A 10,386-nucleotide genomic window follows, 5' to 3' on the forward strand; every position below is an offset into this window, starting at 1 on the left:
ATCCTGAAGTGCACCATGTGAGGGAAATCATATGGTATAAATAGTCATTCACCACATCACGTGCAGCCTCTCCCAATGGTACCACACTCACCAGAAATCAATGGGTAAAAGACACATCATATCCTTTGAATGCAACCAAGACCTCAATGACCACCCCAGACTCTGTCTTCTTAGGCAGATAAAAGCAGTGATCCTGGACTAAGCAATTCTCTCCACACCATTCCTTTTCACTCCAGGAAGGGGGATAACCAGGATTCTTATTCCAATTCTCCACAACAATATATTAAAACTGAAGCATATATGACAAGCCTTTAAAACAGCTGGATCTGCATTACTTGTCCTCACCCAGTCACCAACCAGCAGTAGAACAGAGCGATGGATAGATGTAGCAGTCCAGGTGCTTGACAGAGCCATGTAGTCACACCCTTACGCGTATCGTCATGGACTTCTTCAGAGGGCGTGGCTATGCGGCGCAACTCACATTCATTTATGGCACACTAAGCCAATCCAGCTCTGCCCTCGCCCCTCTCGGAGCGGGAATGTACAATTACATCAAAATTGAAGAGGGGGGTACCCGAACTATGAAGGCTCAAACTCAAAGCACTTCACATGATACAATCTACCCCCGAACGGTCAGATAAACTAATAGGGCAGCATAGCTAATCCATTTAACACAATGAGATGGATCGAAAAAAGGGCTGTATTGAATATAGCAGTAACCCAAATTCTAAATGGTATCACCGACCCCCTCTGATTGGTTAGTCTGTTTGTGTCCCCATAGCCATTATCCGGGACCAGGCACACAGCAATCTTAGAGTGGTATACCTTAACAAAACCTCCCCCAAGTTAAAATATATTTACTTAAGGGGAATTAGACCTCAGCCCAGTAGTTACATAAATCTATCTTATACATCAGAGATAGCAGGTGCATTGGGTCCCCAAATAAGTGTTCAACAAAAAGATTTTAGTTAGGGTAACCCCCACATATAAAATCTCACATAAATTTAAACTAAAAAACGATATAAAATAATACCACGATTAGTAAAATTCCGCACACAAGCCCATAAATTATGTAAGCTCTGTGTGAAAACTACTATCACCACAAATTCCAATACTGCAAAAAATATGGACAATAATCACAAAATCTAAATAAAATAAATAAATAAACCACCTCTAATAAAATAAGAAGGAGAAAATTGTTAATATTATCAAGTGCAAAAATGAATACATCATCCCCCTTATAAGTGGTGTAGACTGCACTGTCTCCAAATACATAAATAAAATATCAGTACAGAAAAGAGAGACGATATACTACCCCATCCAAATGATGAGTGTACCTCCCCACAATGTCAACAAAGACCGAGAAAAGGGATGCAGAAAGGATAAGTAGCTCATCCCCACCCTCCTAAGAAAAGGGGGAGGGAATAACTTACCCTTCCTGCAAGATGGAGAACATAAAGAATATATATAGAGAGCAGTGAATAATAATATAAAGATAGGAGTATAATCTTAAATGATAATCCATAACTGCCCCATCCTTAATAAATGCTAATCTATATATATATATATATATATATATATATATATATATATGTATACTGTATATATATATAGCCATCACTGATCAGGACAAACTTGTCCCTATCAATAATCGCTTATAAAGCAGTTGAGGTCTAACTCAACGTTCATCCCCTTTGGGTGGAGAGTATCAGTGAGAAAGATCCACTTAGTTTCGTTTTTTGATAATTCTCGCACACTATTGGACCCTCTCCTGGATATTGGTGTAGATGAAATACCCCAAAACTTCAACCCTGAGGGGTCCCTGTTGTGTTTAAGGCGAAAATGGAGTGAAACACTATGGTTCTTAAAACCTATCTTGATATTGTTGATATGTTGGGAGATGCGCTTGCTTAGAAGGCGTTTGGTGTGGCCTATATACATTAAACCACAAGGGCACTCCAAAGCACAAACTATGTGTATTGAACGACACGATATAAAGTCAACAATATCAAAAGATTGCCCATTCGCACTCAAAGTAAAGTTAGTAATTCCTTGCAAATGCGTGTTAACCTGACGGCACACATTGCACCGTCTGCATGCAAAAAAGCCAGCTTTATTCCAAAAAGTTGTGGGCATTTAGGGGGATCAACTACCTTCCTTACCAAACGGTCAGCATATGACGGTGCCTTCCTATAGATAAAGGAAGGGCACTCAGGTAAAACAGGTCCGAGGATTTTGTCCATCATGAGCACATTCCAACATTTCTGTATAATACTTTCCACCTCCCTATACTGGGAGTGGAAATTAGAGATGAAGCTGAACTCATGCTTATTATCCAGAACTGCTACCTTATCTTCCAAACACCGAGGTTTCATTATTTTGGCACGTTCTTACAGGGATCACCATATATTATATTTTATGTGCCAAACACTTAGCCTATTGCTTCCATTTAGACATTTCTAGTGGACAGTCCCATTTCTACCGTTAGCCCTTTAACCTTTCCTCAAGGTTACTTGTTTCTGTGGACTATGTCACAATTTTTGTGATATTTAACCACACAGATTTACCTTTTTTTTTGTAAGTTTTGATTGAGTTTTAGAATTTGGAATTTATCATACAAGTTTATTATCATGGCACAATCTCCATCCTTACCACCAAAGCTTTTCTTCTGTCTTTTAAGACATGTTTTTTTAGATTTTTTCATACTATATATTTAAAGTGAACACCAATAACTAGATAGAACTAATGAAAAAAAAATACAATCATTTTAACTAGGGGATTGGACTTTTGTAGGATCGCTTGTGGCAGTTTGTAATTTTTCTCCCTTTTTTGCATTTCATATACCGTATATACTCGAGTATAAGTTGACCCGAGTATAAGCCGAGGCCCCTACTTTTACCACAAAAAGATGGGAAAAATGATTGACTCGAGTATAAGCCTAGGGTGAGAATGCAGGGCGGCGGGCATGTTACAGGAGAATGCAGGGTGGTGGGCATGTTACAGGAGAATGCAGGGTGGCAGGCATGGTACAGGAGAATGCAGGGTGGCTGGCATGGTACAGCAGAATGCAGGGTGGCTGGCATGGTACAGGAGAATGCAGGGTGGCTGGCATGGTACAGGAGAATGCAGGGTGACTGGCATGGTACAGGAGAATGCAAGGTGGCTGGCATGGTACAGGAGAATGCAGGGTGGCTGGCATGGTACAAGAGGATCCGGGGTTGTGGGCATACTACAGGAGATGCAGTGCTGTGGGCATGGTACAGGTGGACAATGCCCGCAGCACTGCATCCCTTGTAGTATGCCCGCAGCCCTGCATAATGGCAGGTAGTGCAGCTGTTTCACTTACCTGTTCCAGAGGCGCCTTCATTTTAAAAATGGCGCCGCCCGGCACCGACACATCATTGCGCACGTGCCGCTCGTATACGTTCGGCTATTCCCGGCCTGTCCCGAGCAGCAGCGGCGCATGCGCAGTGACTTGTATGCGCCGGGCGGCACCATTTTTAAAGCTTAAGCACGTCGGAGCGGCCAGGGACTTTTTTTTTTCTTGACTCGACTATAAGCCGAGGGGGACATTTTCAGCGCAAAAAAATGTGCTGAAAAACTCGGCTTATACTCGAGTATATCCGGTATAGTACTTTTTTATTTTCGTTTTTTCACTTATTGTTTTTAGTCCCTATTTACTTTTTGTACCTGTGTATGCATGATGGACAATTTAAAGGCATACAGAATAATAAAGTATTCTGAATTCTGTATGCCTTTAAATTGTCTATCAGTTCTCATCAGGGCTTTTTCTGGTGTTCTGGCACCCCTGCCAGAGACAGTGTGGGAGGCACCAGGAGCAAAGACTGTTGTCGCATTGGAGTGATCATACGGCGGAGCAGGCGAGCAGGAGATAGAGCTGAACACTGGCTGCAGCCTGAGAGCGGAAGGCAGAGTGGTCTGCACTCCGCTCCACCTCTCCCTGCAGTTCGTAAGCTTATTTTGGCGCACCTGCGCCAGTGAAGTCACTGTCGCTGTGTAGCAGTGTGAAGTGGGTCGACCATGTGTCACAAGTTTTTAGACTTTTTTTGGTAAATGATTGGGCCATCTCTTTGCTGGACTGGGCTGTCTTTTTGCAGGGTTGGGCTGTCTCTTTGCTGAACTGGGCTGTCTCTTAGCTGGATTAGGCCATCTCTTTGCTGGACTGGACTGTCTCTTTGCTGGAGTGGGCCATCTCTTTGCCTGATTGTGCTGTCTTTTTGCTGGACTGGGCCATCTCTTTGCTGGACTGGGTCATCTCTTTGCTGGACTGGGCTGTCTCTTTGCTGGATTGGGCTGTTTCTTTGCTGAATTTAGGCTGTCTCTTTGCTGGACTGGGCTATCTCTTAGCTGGATATGTCTGTCTTTTTGCTAGATTGGACTGTCTCTTTGCTGGACTGGGCTGTCTCTTTGCTGGACAGAGCCATCTCTTTGCTGCATTGGGCTGTCTGTTTGCTGGATTTGGGCTGTATCTTTGCAGGATGTGGGGCTGTCTCTTTGCGGAATATGGGGCCGTCCCTTTGCGGGATATGGGGCTTTCTCTTTGCAGGATACGGGGCTGTTAAAATCATCTGGAAGTGCATTCCAGTATCATCTGAGCTTACCATGATAAGTGCTGGATATTTCAATTTTTTTTTGCATTTTACTGCATTACATTTTATTTTATTCCATACAAATTTCTTGTATAGCCCCCTAAATTATACATGGTTACCTGCTCTCTAAAGGGGATGCTAGGAGGTATGCAGGGGTGGATACAAGGGGCGGTCCTAGGGAGTGGTTCTAGGGGTGGATATGGGCAGAAACAGGCGTGGCCTAGGGGAGGGTGTGAGTTCCTGCACCTTTTCTCTGTGAAAAAAGCCCTGGTTCTCATTATTACTATATCACACATGAAGTTACTGACTGTGGTTGTCTTTCAGGGGCTTGAACTCATATACTACATGGTTTTCACTCACCTGTCTCTTTAACTTTTTTGAGTGCTTTACCTACATCAATATTTAGGTAGTTGATGGTGGTATTTGTTCCCCTGCCACCATGATTAAGCCCCGGTGGCGGGGTGAAACATGTTGGAGTCATGATCTGCATGAATCAAGCTGAGGCTGGGTTTACCTGCTAACCACTCAGGCTGCGTGAGGTGTGCAACGGCCATGCAATCTCTTCCTATTTGTACAAAATAAAGTTTGTATCATATAAATAAAGACAGTTGGATAAATGATTTTCCAGCAGTCCCATCAATGGACAGTAAAGCAATTCTTACTACATCTAAACTACATATACAGTACATGTACAGTATATTATCCAAATACCCACGGGTCTTACAGATCAAAACAGAAGAATTTTTATTGTCGATGTTTCAATGAAGTTCAGTCCATCTTTCTCAAGACACAACCATTAATACATAATAGCTAATATAGAGGTAAGGCAGTAACCCTTTACCGGCACTTTTAGCACAAAGATACATTTATTGTTATTAGCAATCTACCCTTGGCATATTCAATAATAATATTTTAAAACTTCTAGTACTAGCATGGCCTGGTTGTACAGAGATTGGATCATTGATTTATGTATCATATTTATTGATTTCCATTTCCTAATAGCACATTTAACTTTCTCTATAGAGGATAGAGAGCTTAAAATGTTTCCGTGATCATAAACAACGAGTTATTAAATAGGTTTCCTCTATTTTGGAGTAAAGAAATATTGACATGATAGGAATCTTGAATATGAAATGCCAAATGTTCTTTTTTAAAGTATTCCTGGAATTTCATCTGCACCATTGTCCTCAAGGCAGTGCCATGCTGCTGGCAATGAAAGCTAAATTTGTATTTAATACATTTTAGTGGTAGTAATAACACTCCAATTTTTTGTAGTTATATAACGAGCACATTTCCTATATTTTGAAGATGTACACTGAGGATATTAAGAGCAGGAGTTAGGTATATCATGCACTAAAAAGAAGACTGATAATTAGTAGAATCTGGGTATCCTTTATCTGTGGGGACACACTAATGGCTGTATAGGAAACCCTAAAGGAATTAGAGGCTTTCCAGTAGTATAGTTGTGAATGACATTTTTCTAAAGGTGTTCCCAGTGTTTATGTATTTCTTAAAGCTAATCTACAGGCACAAAAGCATTGGATTGAATATGTTCCTCTATAGCAGTGGCCTCCAAACTAAGGCCCTGGGGCCAGATACGGCTCTTTGCTTGGCTTTATCCAGCCCTTGGGGCACTATTCCTCCAACTAAAATTAGATTATTCTGCCACTGAAACCAGCAATGGGGCATAATTCCTGCCACTGACACCAACAATGGGGCGCTATTCCTCCCACTAATCCCAAAGATGGGACACTGTTTACTACCACTGATGTAAAATGAAAAACATTCCGATTCCTGCTGGCCACTGTCCGGCCCCCCTAAAGTCTGAAGCACAGGAAACTGGCCCTTTGTTTAGAATGTTTGGAGACCCCTGCTCTACAGCCTTCAAGGATATAAATCTACTTTGTGAGCACCAAATGCTTTTGCAACATGGATTATTACATAAAAGTAGAGCTGACACAATCACTGTGCTACAAATCGCTTGTGCACTACAAGCTGCCAGCAGACCAAACCAAAGACATTACTGGGAATTCATTTCTCTACATTAATTTCACCACTACATCTATTGAAGAAGCCATGGTTGTCACTAAATCTGGAATTCAAACATATCTATTTTTGTTCATCTCATTACATGGTAGATGGATCTGACTAATAGGTTACACAAGAAAGATAACATTGTTTTTTGCTTTTAGTTCATCCCACAGAAAGTGACAAGAACACTAAATTCCCTGCAAGATCATGTATTTTCTGTATTTGCTGAACAATTTATTAAACTAAAAAAAAAATATATATATATATATATATATATATATTCAGGCACCACATTGCAGGACTAGTAGTAAGCCGTAATATAATACATTTTTTTGTTATAAGGTTTAAGGTAGTGGGCAGATGCATAGTTTGTTAGTGTGGGTTGCTCCTGACAATATGCTAAATGAGTGTACTGTAAAGGAATCCAATTGATAGCTAAAGTAAGAATTTGAAAGAAAAAGGCTAGTATGTTTTTTTGGATTTTACTTGCTAACCATTCATAATCAAATGGGGATTTCCAAGGTTTGTGGAACATTATCCTCAATGGACCCTGGGCACTTGTTGCAATGAACTTTACTTCTGTGAACAATTGGTCAAGGTTGTCTTGCCAGTCAGCTACAGATATCTCTTTGTTAGTAAAAGGAGATGAGGTCTCTTTTGTTGTGCTCCCACACAAACTGTAAAGGGAAAATTATCAAACCCAAAGCCCACAGTCATTTTCTGTTGGAAATTGATTATTTATATCCCTTTAGGAAACCTCTGCACAACCCTGTGATAGCCACTTTTTATCCTCAAATTTAAACAGATCTAAATAAGGAAAAAATAACACTGGCCCAATATGTGTTTTCTATCATATGTCATGACTGTTCAGCAGTGTCGAGAACTGTAGACATCACATGATTACTCAAGGGGTGTGTATGGTTCCTGCGCTGTCTGGAGTGTTGTGGGTTTCCTTAATGCTGCACCACTGATACTGATACTAAAACAGTTAAACAATATATACAATGGGGGTAGTGATGCGCTTTAAGGTGAAAAAATATATATAAATAAATAAATAAATAAATAAATAAATATCAAGTGCTTGTGATGAACGTGAAGGGAGAAAATATTCTGTGTAATATATATATATATATATATATATATATATATGTAGTGTCTCCTTTTATCTGGTGGGTGTCCATATAAAATTATTCCTGTTGTAAAAGTGCTGTGTGCTTCAAGTTTCTAAACCAATAAATTATTAAATAAATAAATAAGTAAATGAAAAGACAATATTTCATCAAGATAAATATGCGATCTCTAGTGTGACACACACATATCTTAGTGCTCATAAAAAGTGCTGAGTACTTGCTAAATTCCACCTCATCAATAAAACAATATATAAATAAACGTGATTAAAACTGTATTCAATCAGTATAAATGTGCACCAATGCAATCTTAAAAGAAGTCTATGTTGAAAAAGTCCAAAAAAATCTTCAAAATTATGTTTCAATCCTTCTCTTATTGTAGATGATATTAACATAGATATAGTGACTTTTCTCCTCCACTTTGTGCCACTTCTAGGTGTGCTAAACTCTCACCTCTATTTTGAGGGTTATGCAGCTGTGGTATATCTCCGGGGTCTCTGGGGTAATGGTCGTTCCTCTTTCCCCTTATCGATGTGCACTCAGCACTTTTTATGAGCACTAAGATATGTGTGTGTCACACTAGAGATCGCATATTTATCTTGATGAAATATTGTCTTTTCATTTACTTATTTATTTATTTAATAATTTATTGGGTTAGAAACTTGAAGCACACAGCACTTTTACATCAGGAATAATTTTATATAGCCACCCACCAGATAAAAGGAGACACTACATATATATATATATATATATATATATATATATATATATATATATATATGCAGTATATATATTTTACACAGAATATTTTCTCCCTTCACGTTCATCTGTTCATCACAAGCACTTGATATTTATTTATTTATATATATTTTTTCACCTTAAAGCGCATCACTACCCCCATTGTATATCACATGATTACTGTTGATTCCCAGTACTTTTAAACAAACTATGAGGGTGTGGTCTAGCTCCGGTCTTAGATGGACATCTGAGCCGAGCTCTCCTTCCCATCGTGACAGCAAAACTCGGTTATAAGGGACCAAATTAGCTTATCCAGCATGGGGAGAGGTGATTGCAACTCTTCAGCTTCACGCAACCTGAGAGATCTGGGGACACAGCTGTCAGGAAACATACCAGCGATCTTCTGCATACCTCCGAGTGAAGGCCATGGGGCCTTGGGACCAGAGCCTTGAACCATACGGAACGGAGACCTGAGTCCTCTGAATTAAAATGGAAGCAAAAACGCTCCTCCTGCACAGAATCTCAGCCTCATAGATCTCCAAATGTTTGCGGCAGACATCAAACCCACATTATCAGCAGCGATCACAGATCTTAAAGCTGATATACAAGCGATCCCAGCCAGGGTGGGGACTTTGGAACAGGCCACCACCCGCCATGCTGATGCAATAAGGCAAATACAAAAAACTTCAGACCTGCAACTTTTACACAATCTTGAGATACATCAACATCTAGAAGATCTTGATAATCATGGCCGCTGCCACAACATACGCATAAGAGGAATCCCTAAAACAGTAGACCAATCCCTTCTAGAACAAATGGCCTCAGCTATCTTTAACAACCTTCTAGACAGGCCAGCAAATTCCCCTGTGGAAATGGAAAGAATTCATAGGGCCCTTAGACAAAGACCCCCCGAGAGACATCATATGCTGCCTGGTCAATTTTCCCCTAAAAAAGGCTATCTTTAACCACTTGCCAACTGCCCGCCCGGTTTTACAAGGGTCGCATGAGTGGTGCAAGGGGGCGAGCGCGCGTTGCCGGCGGCGTGCTCCTGCCCCCACTAGGCAGTGGGAATGCGGATCCATGGAACCGGCAGCCGCGATTGCCACCAGGCACCCGTGATCGCTCCTCGCTGAGAGAAAAGGACGGTCAGCTTTTGTAAACACAGCTGATCGTTCTTCTCTCTGAAATGATCACAGAGCGCCTATGATCCTTCTATATAGGATCACAGGTTTCTGTGGGCATTTCACTCCCCTAGGCTCACACTTAACCCTTTGATCACCACTGTGTTAATCCCTTCCCTGCCAATGTCATTATTACAGTAACAGTGCATATTTTTAGCACTGATTACTATAGTAATGTCACTGGTCCTACCAAAAGTGTCAAAAATGTCACTTGAGGGACCGATCTGTCCGCCGCAATGTCGCAGTCCCAATAAAAATGACATAAATCTTTCCCCTAGTTTGTAGACGCAATAACTTTTGCGCAAACCAATCAAAATACGCCTTTTGGGATTTTTTTGTATACCAAAAATATGTAGCACAATACAAATTGGCCTAAAAGGATGAAAAACTTAGAATTTTAAATTTTTGGGGGGGGGATATGGTATATAGCAGAATGTGAAAAATATATTTTTTTTTTTCAGAATTGTCGCTTTTTTTGTTTAAAGCGCAAAAAAAAAAAAAAAATTGAAGATGTGATCAAATACCACCAAAAGAAATCCCTATTTGTGGGAAAAAAAGGACATCAATTTTATTTTGGTACAGTGTCGCACGACCGTGCAATTTTCTGTTAAAGTAACGCAGTGCCGAATTACAAAAAATTATGCCTGGTCATTAAGGGGGCAAATCTTTCTGGTCCAGAACTGGTTAAAAAGGCCAGTG

General features: G+C 40.4%; 1 pseudogene across 1 annotated transcript; it reads right to left on the bottom strand.

The window, feature by feature from the left end:
* Positions 1-1,644: 1,644 nt before the first annotated feature.
* LOC309549451 lies at positions 1,645-2,375 on the bottom strand (annotated as a pseudogene). Its single transcript has one exon. The product of its transcript is annotated as an uncharacterized misc_RNA (transcript).
* Positions 2,376-10,386: the final 8,011 nt, after the last annotated feature.

Source organism: Pelophylax lessonae, assembly GCF_965119305.1.
Source record: "Pelophylax lessonae genome assembly, chromosome: 1".
NCBI lineage: Eukaryota > Metazoa > Chordata > Amphibia > Anura > Ranidae > Pelophylax > Pelophylax lessonae.